Here is a 17,132-nt window from a genome sequence, read left to right as displayed (position 1 = left end):
TTTACATCTGGTGGGGTTAAACTACAGGAGCCAGCTGTTGAACCAGGTTTGCAGCCTGCCCAAGTTCCTTTGTAGTCCCACCTGAACCTCATCCACTTGAAATCTTCGCATTAGCTTCACGTCACCTCAAACAGGGACGCCTGTGAATCTATCCTTTCCGTCACATCATTCACATATACCAGAAACAGGACTGACCCCTTTGGAACACCACTCATCACAGGCGCCCACTCTGACACCTCGTCACATACGATCACTCTTTGTTTCCTTCCTGTCAGGTATTCTCTGATCTATTGCAATGTTTTTCCTGTTATTCCTACCTGCTCCTCTAGCTTTTGCACTAATCTCTTTTGCAGAACTGTTCCAAAGGCCTTATTGCAGTCCAAGAAAATGCAGTCTACCCTTCCCCCCTCTTTCTCTTGTCTTATTGCTGTCATCTTGCTATAAAACTCCAGGAGGTTTGTGTCAAAGGATTTCCTTTCTAGGGAAATTCCGTGTCCTGTCTCCGTGACTTTGCATACAATGCATGTCAGTGACACTGCCTGGAGAGTGTGTGTGTGTGTGTGTGTGTGTGTGCGTGTGTGTGTGTGTGTGTGTGTGTGTGTGTGTGTGTGTGTGTTTGAGCATGTGTACGTGTATGCATCTAAAATTTTCAAACAATGAACAAAAAGAAGCAGCTGATGCATAAGTAATAAATAACGATAGAAAGAAGCAACTGAGTGGAGGAAAGCTTGACAAGACAACAGAAAACGGTACGACAGAAAACAGAAAACGGGCCAGAGAAACTACCGTTGCCTGGGAGGTTAAGTGAGTCTTACCAAAACAGAGCAGTGCTTGTTGACACCAGCGGCCGGGTGGAGAAGGTCTGTCCCGCCACTCTACCTCATCATCTACTAGTCTCTTGATTTAAGGTAATGGAACTGCAGTCACCTTCCTTGCATCAAACTTGATTATCTCCCAGTTGTTTTATGATCATCGATCATAAAAAATTATTAATAATTCTAATATGTCTCAGGTCCATGAAGAATATTGTTTTGAAGGGGTTCTTGATCCAGGTAATTAATGATTATGATGACCTGAATGATATTTTCCGTTCCACAAAAATATTGATGCCAACAGGAGTGAGAAGATTGCATCAACAGCCCCAAGAGAACCCGCATCAACAGACACAGAGGCAACAGCAGCATCAACATGATTAAAATAGCCGCATCAATCATCCTGATTGTGATCATTCTTCACAGTGGTAAGTCCTCTGCTAGCCCATCCCGTCACAAACTGCGGTAAACTGAATATATTGTTCCAGTGGTGGTGTGTTCTGTGTCAGCATCACCTGCCTCAACTATATTGTTGCAGTGGTGGTGTGTTCTGTGTCAGCATCACCTGCCTCAACTATATTGTTGCAGTGGTGGTGTGTTCTGTGTCAGCATCACCTGCCTCAACTATATTGTTGCAGTGGTGGTGTGTTCTGTGTCAGCATCACCTGCCTCAACTATATTGTTGCAGTGGTGGTGTGTTCTGTGTCAGCATCACCTGCCTCAACTATATTGTTGCAGTGGTGGTGTGTTCTGTGTCAGCATCACCTGCCTCAACTATATTGTTGCAGTGGTGGTGTGTTCTGCCTCAACTCACACATTTAATACTCCGATAATTACTATCTAGTTGTGTCCTTATATAGTCATTGGTTCCGACGAATTGTGTGATAATATTTAATGTTTCTGTAAAAAGTAAATTATCTCTTTTTCAACGAGTTTACTATTTATAATGGCACTCAGAGAGTCGAGGTAGAGAGCTGGACTATGTACTTTAGTACTCTGAAGACGTATTCAAAAGCCAGAGTACAATGATTCACCGGTGTTCATGCGGAGACCGCACCTGGTAATCCGCATATCATGGAGGCTTAGCCAAAGCTTCCGCACCTTCATAGTCTTGCTAGAAGCAGAAGGAAACAATGCTTTCAATGTACTGATTTAGTTAAGTTAGATTTGGACAGGTTAGATTCAGTTAGGCTAGGATAAGTTAGGTTAAATTATGTTAGGTTAAACTATTTTTAGGTTCAGTTACATTACGTTAGATTTGATTAGGTTAGGTTACATTTAGTCATATGAAGTTTAAGTTTAGTTACAATTAATTAGGATAGATTGTGTTAGGCTAACTTGGGATCGAAGATGTTATCACAGGAAGAACTAAAAGCCATAAAGGAAACTGAAAAAATAAAAAAAAAAAATACTTCTTCTCTTATGCCAAATCTAAGGAAAAAACAACATCCAGTATTGGGTCCCTGCTTAGGCGGGATGGGACATACACAGATGACAGCCAAGAAAGGAGTAAGATACTAAAGTTCCAATATGACCCAGTGTTCAGCGATCCACTGCCCAGGCAATCGAAATGAATTCTTTATGAACGAAACCCAAAATTTGGTCATCTCAAAAATCTCGGATATTATCCTAACTTCACAAGATTTTGAAGAGGCAATAAATGACATGCCCCAGACCCAGACTCATGGAACTCCGTGTTCATCAAGATTTGCAAAAGCTCCTATCGCGTGCCTTCAACATTCTATGGAGAAGGAGCATGGACACAGCGGTCATCTTACACACACTAAAAACAACAGACATAGCCCCACTCCGAATAGATGGCAGAAAAGCAATTGCAAAGAACTACAGACAGATAGCACTAACATCCCATATTATAAAAATCTTTCAGAGAGTTTTAAGAAGCAAGATCGCCAACTATCTAGATACCCATCAGTTACACAACCCAGGGCAACACGGGTTTAGAGCAGGCCGCTCCTGTCTGTCCCAGCTACTGGACCACTATGACAAGGTCCTGGATGCTGTAGAGGATAAACAAAATACAGATGTAGTATACACAGACTTTGCAAAATGCAAAAGCTTTTGACAAGTGTGACCATGGTGTAATAGTACACAGGATTTTCAGGAAAAGTTGGTATATGCATCTATAACTTCCTGACTAATAGAACACAAAGAGTAATAGTAAACAGAGTAAAGTCCCAGACAGCCACGGTAAAAAACTGTTCCACAAGGCACAGTACTCGCTCCCATTCTATTCCTCATCCTCATTTCTGACATAGACAGAGATGTAAGTCATAGCTCAGTGTCTTCCTTTGCGGATGACACCCAGATTACCATGGCAGTGACCTCCATCAAAGACAACCAGATCTTTGAATGGACTACTCAAAACAATATGAAGTTCAACAAGGAGAAATTTCAACTTCTCAGATATGGGAAACTTGAGGAAATTAAAAATGTATCAGGATATACTACAAATTCTAAACATACAATAGAGCGAAAAAGTAATATGATGGACCTGGGAGTGATAATGTCAGAGGATCTCGTCTTCAGAGATCACAACAATGTATCTACATCATCGCTAGGAAAATGATATGATTGATAATGAGATCCTTCAAAACTAGGGATGCAAAGTTCATGATGATTCTCTTCAAATCGTTTGTGCTCTCTAGGCTGGAATACTGCTGTACACTAACGGCACCTTCAAGGCTGGCGACATTGCAGACCTGGAGAGTGTACAAAGAACTTTCACGGCACACAAGTGCTATAATGCACCTAAACAACTGGGAACGGTTGAAGGTCCTTGATTTGTATTCCCTGGAACGCAGGCGAGAGAGATACATGATAATATACACTTGGAAGGTCCTGGAGGGATTGGTACCAAACCTGCACACGAAAATCACTCCATATGAAAGCAAAACACTCGGCAGGAGATGCAACATTCCCCCGATGAAAAGCAGGGGCGCCACGAGTACATTGAGAGACAACACAATAAGCTTCCGGGGTCCAAGACTGTTCAATTGCCTCCCAGTATACATAAAAGGGATTTTCAATAGACCCCTGACTGTCTTCAAGAAGGCACTGGACAGGCACCTAAAGTCAGCACCTGACCAACCGGGCTGTGTTACTGCGTGCGGCCAGCAGTAACAGCCTGGTTGATCAGACCCTGATCCACCATGAGACCTGGTCTCAGACCGAGCCGCGGAGGCGTTGACTCCCGAAACCCTCTCCAGGTAAACTCCAGGTAAACTCCAGGTAAACTCCAGGTAAACTCCAGGTAAACTCCAGGTAAACTCCAGGTAAACTCCAGGTAAACTCCAGGTAAACTCCAGGTAAACTCCAGGCTTCACCATCATCATTCTCTTGAAGGATCCTCTGCCTTGAATCCAAGTTAATCTGACTTTTATTATTATTATTATTATTATTATTATTAGTAGTAGTAGTAGTAGTAGTAGTAGTAGTAGTAGTAGTAGTAGTAGTAGTAGTTGTTGTTGTTGTTGATGTTGTTGTTGTAGCAGTAGTAGAATAATCGAAATAATAATAATAATAATAATAATAATAATAATAATAATAATAATAATTGTAAAATTAATAATAATAATAATAATAATAATAGAAATAATAGTAATAATAATAATAATAATAATAATAATAATAATAATAATAATAATAATAATAATAATAATAATAATAATAATAATAATAATAATAATAACTGTAAAATTAATAATAATAATAGAAATAATAGTAATCATAATAATAATAATAATAATAATAATAATAATAATAATAATAATAATAATAATAATAATAATAATAATAATAATAATAATAATAATAATAATAATAATGGATTTAGTGCGGATGATAAGAAACAGATGATTGCTGATGTTATGAATGAAAAGAAGCTGGATGTCCTGGCCCTAAGCGAAACAAAGCTGAAGGGGGTAGGGGAGTTTCAGTGGGGGGAAATAAATGGGATTAAATCTGGAGTATGTGAGAGAGTTAGAGCAAAGGAAGGGGTAGCAATAATGTTGAAGGATTAGTTATGGAAGGAGAAAAGAGAATATGAATGAGTAAATTCAAGGATTATGTGGATTAAAGGAAAGGTTGGATTCGAAAAGTGGGTCATAATAAGCGTGTATGCACCTGGAGAAGAGGGGAGTGTAGAGGAGAGAGAGATTTTGGGAGATGTTAAGTGAATGTATAGGAACCTTTGAACCAAGTGAGAGAGTAATTGTGGTAGGGGACCTGAATGCTAAAGTAGGAGAAACTTTTAGAGAAGGAGTGGTAGGTAAGTTTGGGGTGCCAGGTGTAAATGATAATGGGAGCCCTTTGATTGAACTTTGTATAGAAAGGGATTTAGTTATAGGTAATACATTTTTTAAGAAAAAGAGGATAAATAAGTATACAAGATATGATGTAGGGCGAAATGACAGTAGTTTGTTGGACTACATATTGGTAGATAAAAGACTGTTGAGTAGACTGCAGGATGTTCATGTTTATAGAGGGGCCACAGATATATCAGATCACTTTTTAGTTGTAGCTACACTGAGAGTAAAAGGTAGATGGGATACAAGCAGAATAGAAGCATCAGGGAAGAGAGAGGTGAAGGTTTATAAACTAAAAGAGGAGGCAGTTAGGGTAAGATATAAACAACTATTGGAGGATAGATGGGCTAATGAGAGCATAGGCAATGGGGTCGAAGATGTATTAGGTAGGCGTAAAAATGTCGTGTTAGAGTGTTCAGCAGAAGTTTGTGGTTACAGGAAAGTGGGTGCAGGAGGGAAGAGGAGCGATTGGTGGAATGATGTAAAGAGAGTAGTAAGGGAGAAAAAGTTAGTGTATGAGAAGTTTTTACAAAGTAGAAGTGATGCAAGGAGGGAAGAGTATATGGAGAATAAGAGAGAGGTTAAGAGAGTGGTGAAGCAATGTAAAAAGAGAGCAAATGAGAGAGTGGGTGAGATGTTATCAACAAATTTTGTTGAAAATAAGGAAAGTTTTGAAGTGAGATTAACAAGTTAAGGAAGCCTAAAGAACAAATGGATTTGTCAATTAAAAATAGGAGAGGAGAGTTATTAAATGGAGAGTTAGAGGTATTGGGAAGATGGAGGGAATATTTTGAGGAATTGTTAAATGTTGATGAAGATAGGGAAGCTGTGATTTCGTGTAAAGGGCAAGGAGGAATAACATCTTGTAGGAGTGAGGAAGAGCCAGTTGTGAGTGTGGGGGAAGTTCCTGAGGCAGTAGGTAAAATGAAAGGGGGTAAGGCAGCTGGGATTGATGGGATAAAGACAGAAATGTTAAAAGCAGGTGGGGATATAGTTTTGGAGTGGTTGGTGCTATTATTTAATAAATATATGGAAGAGGGTAAGGTACCTAGGGAGAGAGCATGCATGGTTCCTTTGTATAAAGGCAAAGGGGACAAAAGAAAGTGCAAAAATTATAGGGGGATAAGTCTGTTGAGTATACCTGGTAAAGTGTATGGTAGAGTTATTATTGAAAGAATTAAGAGTAAGACGGAGAATAGGATAGCAGATGAACAAGGAGGCTTTAGGAAAGGTAGAGGGTGTGTGGACCAGGTGTTTACAGTGAAACATATAAGTGAACAGTATTTAGATAAGGCTAAAGAGGTTTTTGTGGCATTTATGAATTTGGAAAAGGCGTATGACAGGGTGGATAGAGGGGCAATGTGGCAGATGTTGCAGGTGTATGGTGTAGGAGGTAGGTTACTGAAGGCAGTGAAGAGTTTTTACGAGGATAGTGAGGCCCAAGTTAGAGTATGTAGGAAAGAGGGAAATTATTTCCCAGTAAAAGTAGGCCTTAGACAAGGATGTGTGATGTCACCGTGGTTGTTTAATATATTTATAGATGGGGTTGTAAGAGAAGTAAATGCGAGGGTCTTGGCAAGAGGTGTGGAGTTAAAAGATAAAGAATCACACATAAAGTGGGAGTTGTCACAGTTGCTCTTTGCTGATGACACTGTGCTCTTGGGAGATTCTGAAGAGAAGTTGCAGAGGTTGGTGGATGAATTTGGTAGGGTGTGCAAAAGAAGAAAATTAAAGTGAATACAGGAAAGAGTAAGGTTATGAGGATAACAAAAAAATTAGGTGATGAAAGATTGGATATCAGATTGGAGGGAGAGAGTATGGAGGAGGTGAATGTATTCAGATATTTGGGAGTGGACGTGTCAGCGGATGGGTCTATGAAAGATGAGGTGAATCATAGAATTGATGAGGGGAAAAGGGTGAGTGGTGCACTTAGGAGTCTGTGGAGACAAAGAACTTTGTCCTTGGAGGCAAAGAGGGGAATGTATGAGAGTATAGTTTTACCAACGCTCTTATATGGGTGTGAAGCATGGGTGATGAATGTTGCAGCGAGGAGAAGGCTGGAGGCAGTGGAGATGTCATGTCTGAGGGCAATGTGTGGTGTGAATATAATGCAGAGAATTCGTAGTTTGGAAGTTAGGAGGAGGTGCGGGATTACCAAAACTGTTGTCCAGAGGGCTGAGGAAGGGTTGTTGAGGTGGTTCGGACATGTAGAGAGAATGGAGCGAAACAGAATGACTTCAAGAGTGTATCAGTCTGTAGTGGAAGGAAGGCGGGGTAGGGGTCGGCCTAGAAAAGGTTGGAGGGAGGGGGTAAAGGAGGTTTTGTGTGCGAGGGGCTTGGACTTCCAGCAGGCATGCGTGAGCGTGTTTGATAGGAGTGAATGGAGACAAATGGTTTTTAATACTTGACGTGCTGTTGGAGTGTGAGCAAAGTAACATTTATGAAGGGATTCAGGGAAACCGGCAGGCCGGACTTGAGTCCTGGAGATGGGAAGTACAGTGCCTGCACTCTGAAGGAGGGGTGTTAATGTTGCAGTTTAAAAACTGTAGTGTAAAGCACCCTTCTGGCAAGACAGTGATGGAGTGAATGATGGTGAAAGTTTTTCTTTTTCGGGCCACCCTGCCTTGGTGGGAATCGGCCAGTGTGTTAATAAATAATAATAAAAATAATAATAATAATAATAATAATAATAATAATAATAATAATAATAATAATAATAATAGTGGTGGTGGTGGTGGTGGTAGTAGTAGTAGTAGCAGTAGCAGTAGTAGCAGTAGAAAGAGTAGTAGTTCTCCGTCCACTAAGCTTGGGTCAGCCTAGCCAGGTAAAGGTGAGGGAGGAGTGAGAGGGAATAGGAGGAATTTTGGTATATATTAACATGCTAATATATACATGACTTAAGAAATCGTAATGACACGATTGCAAATAAACCATACCCCCGGCCGGGATTGAACCCGCGGTCATAGAGTCTCAAAACTCCAGCCCGTCGCGCTAGCCACTAGACCAGCTAGCCACATAAGATTCATCCAACTAGGTATATTTCTACACCATAGGAAAGTTAGCACAGGCACCTCTGTGACCACAAATGCAAGTTTTTACAGACGAATCTCCAGCTAGCGTGGCCGTGACACAGAGGTGCCTGTGCTAACTTTCCTATGGTGTAGAAATATACCTAGTTGGATGAATCTTATGTGGCTAGCTGGTCTAGTGGCTAGCGCGACGGGCTGGAGTTTTGAGACTCTATGACCGCGGGTTCAATCCCGGCCGGGGGTATGGTTTATTTGCAATCGTGTCATTACGATTTCTTAAGTCATGTTGACGGCAGTGAAGGGACTTGAGCTAGAGTTCGTCACGGCCACGCTAGCTGGAGATTCGTCTGTAAAAACTTGCATTTGTGGTCACAGAGGTGCCTGTGCTAACTTTCCTATGGTGTAGAAATATACCTAGTTGGATGAATCTTATGTGGCTAGCTGGTCTAGTGGCTAGCGCGACGGGCTGGAGTTTTGAGACTCTATGACCGCGGGTTCAATCCCGGCCGGGGGTATGGTTTAATATATACATCATCTGTTGAGGAGGAAAACTTCAGTTAAAGAGCAAAGTAAGAGTAGGTGTAATGTTTGCTACGTGATTTATGTCTCCAAAGAGTCGCTTGTTTACACTGAGATACTGAACACCACAAATGATGTAGTTGAAGTTCTAACATTAAAGATCAAGAACCAAAATTTAGTCATTATACTTGTATATAAGTCGCCAGATGCAACTTCCAAACAGTTCAGGGAACAGCTATTGAAACTTAACTACTGTCTGGAAAACCTTCCAGCCCCATCCCCAAACATCTTGCTGATTGATGATTTCAATGTAAGACATACAAAATGGTAGAATGTAGCAAATAATGTTATAGCAGAAATAATCTCTGGAGACAGCTCAGATGATAAGTCACACACACATGAGCTGCTGAATTTCTGCAATAAACACTCCAACAAGACTGGAGAACACACTTGACCTTATTTTCACAAGTAATGAGGACACAGTAAGATACACAACAATATCAAAAACAACTAATTCACATCACAGTATAATCGAAGTCCAGACTTACATGCACAGGGATCTTGACCAGCAAAATGCATACAGCTACGAGGGTTCCTTCACCAACTTCAACAACAAGAACATCAACAACAAGATGTTGGGAAGATATCTTAAATTACATGGACGCTAATTAGTGCCTTGAAAAGATCAACTTCATGATAGCTGAAGTGTGTTCAAGGTATATTTCCCTAAGAAAAAAGAAGAGAAGAAAACTGGAGAGAGAGAGATGCTCCCTCTACAGGAGAAGACGAAGAATCACTGAGCTCCTCAAGATCGCTAGATTGTATGGAATACAAAAGGAAGCGCTATCAAGAGAAGTGGAAAATATCGAGCTTAAGCTAAAGGATTCATACAGGATCCAGGAGACACAGGAAGAGCTAAAAGCAATTTGAAAAATTGAAAAAAAAATCGAAATATTTCTTTTCATATGCCAAAAACAAGGCAAAAACCACATCTATTATCTGGCCCTTTCTAAGACAAGGACGAACTTACACAGATGACAACAAAGAAATGATTGAGATACTGAAATCTCAATACTTCTCTGTGTTCAGCGAGCCCTATTGATCGACATGCCAAGTATTTGTTTCAGGAATGAGCCTCAAAACCCGGTCAATATATGCCAGATTTCTGACTCCACTAGACATTGGGAAAGCCATTGACCACATGCCCATGCACTCAGCCCCAGACCTAGATTCGTGGAACTCTCTGTTAATTAAGAACTGAAAAAAAATATATAAAAAAAAAAACCTTTTACGTGCCCTAAGAAGGAGAAGGAGCAAAGACACAGGTGAAATTCCACAGTCAATAAAAACAATGGATACAGCCCCAATCCATAAGGCGGCATCAAAGTAATAACTTAATACTATAGACCAATAGCTCTAACGTCCCACATCATAAAAATCTTTGAAAGAGTGCTAAGATGCAGGATTGCAAACCACATGGATTCCCAAAAGTTTCACAATCCAGGGCAACATGGGTTCAGAGCAGGTCGCTCCTGCCTCTCGCAACTACTGGACCACTCTGATATGGTCTTGGAGGCACAGGAAGACAAACAGAATGCAGATGTAGAATACACAGATTTTGCGAAAGCCTTTGACAAGTGGGATCATGGTGTAATAGCGCACAGAATGCGTGCTAAAGAGATAACTGGCAGTAAGAAGATGGATCTTCAACTTTCTAACCAGTTGAAACAGAGTTAAATTGGAAACTGCCATAGTGAAGAGCTTTGTTCAAGAAGGCACAGTACTCGCCCCCATCCTCATATCAGACACAGACAGAGATGTAAACCATAGCACCGTATCATCTTTTGCAGACGATCTGCATCAGAGTGTCATCCACTGAGGACAACGTAAATCTCCAAGAAGATATAAACCAAATTTTCCAATGGTCAATGGAGAACAATGTGTGCAATGAAGACTATATGATTAGAGTTTGTAGTGTACCAAGTTCTAGCTATTGTTTCTTCCGTTATGGAAAACTGGAGGAAATAATAGCTAGAAGTGAGTATACTACAAACTTTAATAGTACAATACAATAGAAAAGTAATGTGAAGGACCTGGAAGTGGTAATATCTGAGGATCTCACCTTCAAAGATCACGACAGTGTCACTATCACATCTGCGGGAAGAATCTTATGATAGATAATGAAAATGCTTAAAACAAGAGATGCCAGAGCAGTGATGATCCTCTTTCATTCACTTGTTCTCTCGAGGCTGGAATTCTGCTGTACATTAACATCACTCATGGCAGGTGAAATCGCAGGTCTAGAGAATGTGCAGAGATCCTTCACTGTGCGATGTTGGTCATCTGTGCTTGTGAGGTGAAAGATAGACCTAACCAACCAGTGTAAACTGTCCCACCACTTGCCTTGGCAGGTAAGTGCTAAAGAAATATAGCAAGACACCTGGCGCCATATGACTCGAGACTTACGGCGCCAGGTGTTTTTCTACATTTCTATAACACTTGCCTGCCAATGCAAGGGCTGTGACATTTTACTCTCATTGGTTAGGTCTCCCTTTGATCTCACAAGCACAGATGACATACATCACTACTACTGGGAAAGCTTGGAAGCCCTTGATTTGTACTCATTAAATCGCAGGCGAGAGAAATACATTATAATCTACCCCTGGAAAATCTTAGAGGGACTGGTCCCCAATCTGCACATAAAACTCACTCCCTAAGGAAGCAAAAGACTTGGCAGGTGGTGCAACATATCCCCAATGAAAAGTAGGGGCGCCATTAGTACACTAAGAGAAAACACAATAAGTGTCCGGGGCACAAGACTATTCAACAGACTCCCATCAGGCATAAGGGGAATTACCAATAGACACCTGGCTGAAAGTAAGACACATGTGCAATTTCTGGTATCTTTATTGAAGACGTTTAGCCATCCAGTGGCTTTATCAATATAAATTCTAGGACATAACTTGAAGACAGTAAAACTGTGTACAGAAGATGAGGTAATCAGTCCCTCAACCTTGGAGTTGGTGCGAAGAGCACCTTAGTCGTGGAGATTCTGAAGCAGAAGCAAGGCGCCTGACTCTTATATACTAACGTCAGGTGGAAATGGAACGGGTAGCAGACGAGGGCATAGTCACTGGTAGGCGGGATTTCCCAGTGGAAGTAGGTCCTACCCAAAGAGATGGATTAGTTATAGTAGTAGTTGTCGTAGTCGTGAAGGTTATGTACATGTCCTCAGAATTAAGATTCCATGATGTTGCAGTACCTGACAACATGTACAAGAATGGTATACAATACCGACAAGAAGATTCTGAGGAATGTTCATAACCTTCTTCACAGCCACGACAACTACTACTACAACTAACCCATCTCTTTGGGTAGGACCTACTTCCACTGGGGAATCCCGCCTACCAGTGACTATGCCCTCGTCTGCTACACGTCCCCCTTTCCACCTGACGTTACTATATAAGCGCCAGGCTCCTTGCTTCTGCTTCAGAACCTCCACGACTACGGTGCTCTTCACACCATCTCCAAGGTTGAGGGACTGATTACCTCATCTTCTGTACATAGTTCTACTGCCTTCAAGTTGTCCTGGAATTTGTATTGATAAAGCCACTGGATGGCGAAACGTCTACAATAAAGACACCCAGATGTTGCACTTGTGTCTTAATTTCATCTTGTCGGTATTATAAACCATTCATGTACAGACACCTGGCTGCTTTCGCGAGGGAGCTGGTCAGATACCTAAAGTAAGTGCTGGATCAGTCAGGCTGTGGTTCGTACGTTGCATTATGTGCGGCCAGCAGTAACAGCCTAGTTGATCTGGTCCTGATCCACCGGGAGGCCTGGTCAAGAACCGGGCCACTGGAGTGTGGACTCCCGGAATATCCTCTAGATAGACTGCAGGTCCAGGTAGATTCCAGGTCCAGGTAGACTGCAGGTCCAGGTAGACTGCAGGTCCAGGTAGACTGCAGGTCCAGGTAGACCCCAGGTCCAGGTAGACTGCAGGTCCAGGTAGACTCCAGGTCCAGGTAGACTCCAGGTCCAGGTAGACTCCAGGACCTGCAGTAACAGCCTAGTTGATCTGGTCCTGATCCACCGGGAGGCCTGGTCATGAACCGGGCCACTGGAGTGTTGACTCCCGGAATATCCTCTAGATAGACTGCAGGTCCAGGTAGATTCCAGGTCCAGGTAGACTGCAGGTCCAGGTAGACTGCAGGTCCAGGTAGACTGCAGGTCCAGGTAGACTCCAGGTCCAGGTAGACTGCAGGTCCAGGTAGACTCCAGGTCCAGGTAGACTCCAGGTCCAGGTAGACACCAGGTCCAGGTAGACTCCAGGTTCAGGTAGACTCCAAGTCCAGGTAGGCTCCAGGTTCAGGTAGACTCCAGGTCCAGGTAGACTCCAGGTCCAGGTAGGCTCCAGGTTCAGGTAGACTCCAGGTCCAGGTAGACTCCAGGTCCAGGTAGACTCCAGGTCCATGTAGACTCCAGGTCCAGGTAGATTCCAGGTCCAGGTAGATTGCAGGTCCAGGTAGACTCCAGGTCCAGGTAGACTCCAGATCCAGGTAGACTCCAGGTCCAGGTAGGCTCCAGGTCCAGGTAGACTCCAGGTTCAGGTAGACTCCAGGTCCAGGTAGACTCCAGGTTCAGGTAGACTCCAGGTCCAGGTAGACTCCAGGTCCAGGTAGACTCCAGGTCCAGGTAGACTCCAGGTCCAGGTAGACTGCAGGTCCAGGTAGACTCCAGGTCCATGTAGACTCCAGGTCCAGGTAGACTCCAGGTCCAGGTAGACTCCAGGTCCAGGTTCATGACTGCAGGTCCATGTAGACTGCAGGTCCAGGTAGACTCCAGGTCCATGTAGACTCCAGGTCCAGGTAGACTGGTCAGGGTCCAGGTCCAGTAGACTGCAGGTCCAGGTAGACTGCAGGTCCAGGTAGACTCCAGATCCAGGTAGACTCCAGGTCCAGGTAGGCTCCAGGTCCAGGTAGACTCCAGGTTCAGGTAGACTCCAGGTCCAGGTAGACTCCAGGTTCAGGTAGACTCCAGGTCCAGGTAGACTCCAGGTCCAGGTAGACTCCAGGTCCAGGTAGACTCCAGGTCCAGGTAGACTGCAGGTCCAGGTAGACTCCAGGTCCATGTAGACTCCAGGTCCAGGTAGATTCCAGGTCCAGGTAGACTGCAGGTTCATGTAGACTGCAGGTCCATGTAGACTGCAGGTCCAGGTAGACTCAAGGTCCAGGAAGACTCCAGGTCCAGGTAGACTCCAGGTCCAGGTAGACTGCAGGTCCAGGTAGACTCCAGGTCCAGGTAGACTGCAGGTTCAGGTAGACTGCAGGTCCAGGCAGACTCCAGGTCCAGGTAGACTGCAGGTCCAGTTAGACTCCAGGTCCAGGTAGACTCCAGGTCCAGGAAGACTCCAGGTCCATGTAGAATCCAGGTCCAGGTAGATTCCAGGTCCAGGTAGACTGCAGGTCCAGGTAGACTGCAGGTCCAGGTAGACTGCAGGTCCAGGTAGACTCCAGGTCCAGGTAGACTCCAGGTTCAGGTAGGCTCCAGGTCCAGGTAGACTCCAGGTTCAGGTAGACTCCAGGTCCAGGTAGACTCCAGGTTCAGGTAGACTCCAGGTCCAGGTAGACTCCAGGTCCAGGTAGACTCCAGGTCCAGGTAGACTCCAGGTCCAGGTAGACTGCAGGTCCAGGTAGACTCCAGGTCCATGTAGACTCCAGGTCCAGGTAGATTCCAGGTCCAGGTAGACTGCAGGTTCATGTAGACTGCAGGTCCATGTAGACTGCAGGTCCAGGTAGACTCCAGGTCCAGGTAGACTCCAGGTCCAGGTAGACTGCAGGTCCATGTAGACTCCAGGTCCAGGTAGACTCAAGGTCCAGGTAGACTCCAGGTCCACGTAGACTCCAGGTCCAGGTAGACTGCAGGTTCAGGTAGACTGCAGGTCCAGGTAGACTCCAGGTCTAGGTAGACTCCAGGTAGACTGCAGGTCCAGGTAGACTGCAGGTCCAGGTAGACTCCAAGTCCAGGTAGACTCCAGGTCCAGGTAGACTCCAGGTCCAGGTAGACTGCAGGTCCAGGTAGACTGCAGGTTCAGGTAGACTGCAGGTCCAGGTAGACTCCAGGTCCAGGTAGACTGCAGGTCCAGGTAGACTGCAGGTCCAGGTAGACTGCAGGTCCAGGTAGACTCCAGGTCCAGGTAGACTCCAGGTCCAGGTAGACTCCAGGTCCAGGTAGACTCCAGGTCCAGGTAGACTCCAGGTCCAGGTAGACTCATTCATTATCATAAACTCTTTTACTTGATACAGGAGAAGGACTTCAGTGTTATGTCAGCAAGACTACAACCTGTCCAGGATACTGCTTCACTAAACGCATCAAAGCCAGTAAGTATTCCACCCAGCAGTCTCAGGTCCCAGTAAGTATTCCACCCAGCAGTCTCAGGTCCCAGTAAGTATTCCACCCAGCAGTCTCAGGTCCCAGTAAGTATTCCACCCAGCAGTCTCAGGTCCCAGTAAGTATTCCACCCAGCAGTCTCAGGTCCCAGTAAGTATTCCACCCAGCAGTCTCAGGTCCCAGTAAGTATTCCCACCCAGCAGTCTCAGGTCCCAGTAAGTATTCCACCCAGCAGTCTCAGGTCCCAGTAAGTATTCCACCCAGCAGTCTCAGGTCCCAGTAAGTATTCCACCCAGCAGTCTCAGGTCCCAGTAAGTATTCCACCCAGCAGTCTCAGGTCCCAGTAAGTATTCCACCCAGCAGTCCTCAGGTCCCAGTAAGTATTCCACCCAGCAGTCTCAGGTCCCAGTAAGTATTCCCCCAGCAGTAGGTCCCAGTAAGTTTCCACCCAGCAGTCTCAGGTCCCAGTAAGTATTCCACCCAGCAGTCTCAGGTCCCAGTAAGTATTCCACCCAGCAGTCTCAGGTCCCAGTAAGTATTCCACCCAGCAGTCTCAGGTCCCAGTAAGTATTCCACCCAGCAGTCTCAGGTCCCAGTAAGTATTCCACCCAGCAGTCTCAGGTCCCAGTAAGTATTCCACCCAGCAGTCTCAGGTCCCAGTAAGTATTCCACCCAGCAGTCTCAGGTCCCAGTAAGTATTCCACCCAGCAGTCTCAGGTCCCAGTAAGTATTCCACCCAGCAGTCTCAGGTCCCAGTAAGTATTCCACCCAGCAGTCTCAGGTCCCAGTAAGTATTCCACCCAGCAGTCTCAGGTCCCAGTAAGTATTCCACCCAGCAGTCTCAGGTCCCAGTAAGTATTCCACCCAGCCGTCTCAGGTCCTAGTAAGTATTCCACCCAGCAGTCTCAGGTCCCAGTAAGTATTCCACCCAGCAGTCTCAGGTCACAGTAAGTATTCCACCCAGCCGTCTCAGGTCCCAGTAAGTATTCCACCCAGCAGTCTCAGGTCCCAGTAAGTATTCCACCCAGCAGTCTCAGGTCCCAGTAAGTATTCCACCCATCAGGTCTAAGTATTCAGGTCCCCAGTAAGTATTTCCACCCAGCAGTCTCAGGTCCCAGTCTCAGGTCCCAGTAAGTATTCCACCCAGCCGTCCACCCAGCAGTCTCACCCATCAGGTCCCAGTAAGTATTCCACCCAGCAGTTCCACCCAGCAGTCTCAGGTCCCAGTAAGTATTCCACCCAGCAGTCTCAGGTCCCAGTAAGTATTCCAGTCCTCCAGTAAGTATTCACCCAGCAGTCTCCCAGTATAGTATTCCACAGTAGGTCCCAGTATTCCACCCAGCAGTCTCAGGTCCCAGTAAGTATTCCACCCAGCATTCTCAGGTCCCAGTAAGTATTCCACCCAGCAGTCTCAGGTCCCAGTAAGTATTCCACCCAGCAGTCTCAGGTCCCCAGTAAGTATTCCACCCAGCAGTCTCAGGTCCCAGTAAGTATTCAGTCTCAGGTCCCAGTAAGTATTCCACCCAGCAGTCTCAGGTCCCAGTAAGTATTCCACCCACAGGTCCCAGCAGTCTCAGGTCCCAGTAAGTATTCCACCCAGCAGTCTCAGGTATTCCCAGTAAGTATTTCCACCCAGCAGTCTCAGGTCCCAGTAAGTATTCCACCCAGCAGTCTCAGGTCCCAGTAAGTATTCCACCCAGCAGTCTCAGGTCAGTAAGTATTCAGCAGTAAGTAAGTATTCCAGTCTCAGGTCCCAGTAAGTATTCCCAGCAGTCTCAGGTCCCAGTAAGTATTCCACCCAGCAGTCTCATGTCCCAGTAAGTATTCCACCCAGCAGTCTCAGGTCCCAGTAAGTATTCCACCCAGCAGTCTCAGGTCCCAGTAAGTTTTCCACCCAGCAGTCTCAGGTCCCAGTAAGTATTCCACCCAGCAGTCTCAGGTCCCAGTAAGTATTCCACCCAGCAGTCTCAGGTCCCAGTAAGTATTCCACCCAGCAGTCTCAGGTCACAGTAAGTATTCCACCCAGCAGTCTCAGGTCACAGTAAGTATTCCAC

General features: G+C 44.8%; 1 long non-coding RNA gene across 1 annotated transcript; it reads left to right on the top strand.

The window, feature by feature from the left end:
* Nucleotides 1–775: 775 nt before the first annotated feature.
* On the top strand, nucleotides 776–15,068 carry LOC128694587 (uncharacterized). Its single transcript, XR_011391055.1, has 3 exons — nucleotides 776–908; nucleotides 1,117–1,240; nucleotides 14,994–15,068. It is a non-coding gene; the product is annotated as an uncharacterized lncRNA (long non-coding RNA).
* Nucleotides 15,069–17,132: the final 2,064 nt, after the last annotated feature.

Source organism: Cherax quadricarinatus, unplaced genomic scaffold (assembly GCF_038502225.1).
Source record: "Cherax quadricarinatus isolate ZL_2023a unplaced genomic scaffold, ASM3850222v1 Contig109, whole genome shotgun sequence".
Classification (NCBI taxonomy): Eukaryota; Metazoa; Arthropoda; class Malacostraca; order Decapoda; family Parastacidae; genus Cherax; species Cherax quadricarinatus.
This window is presented reverse-complemented; position numbering and strand designations above follow the sequence as displayed.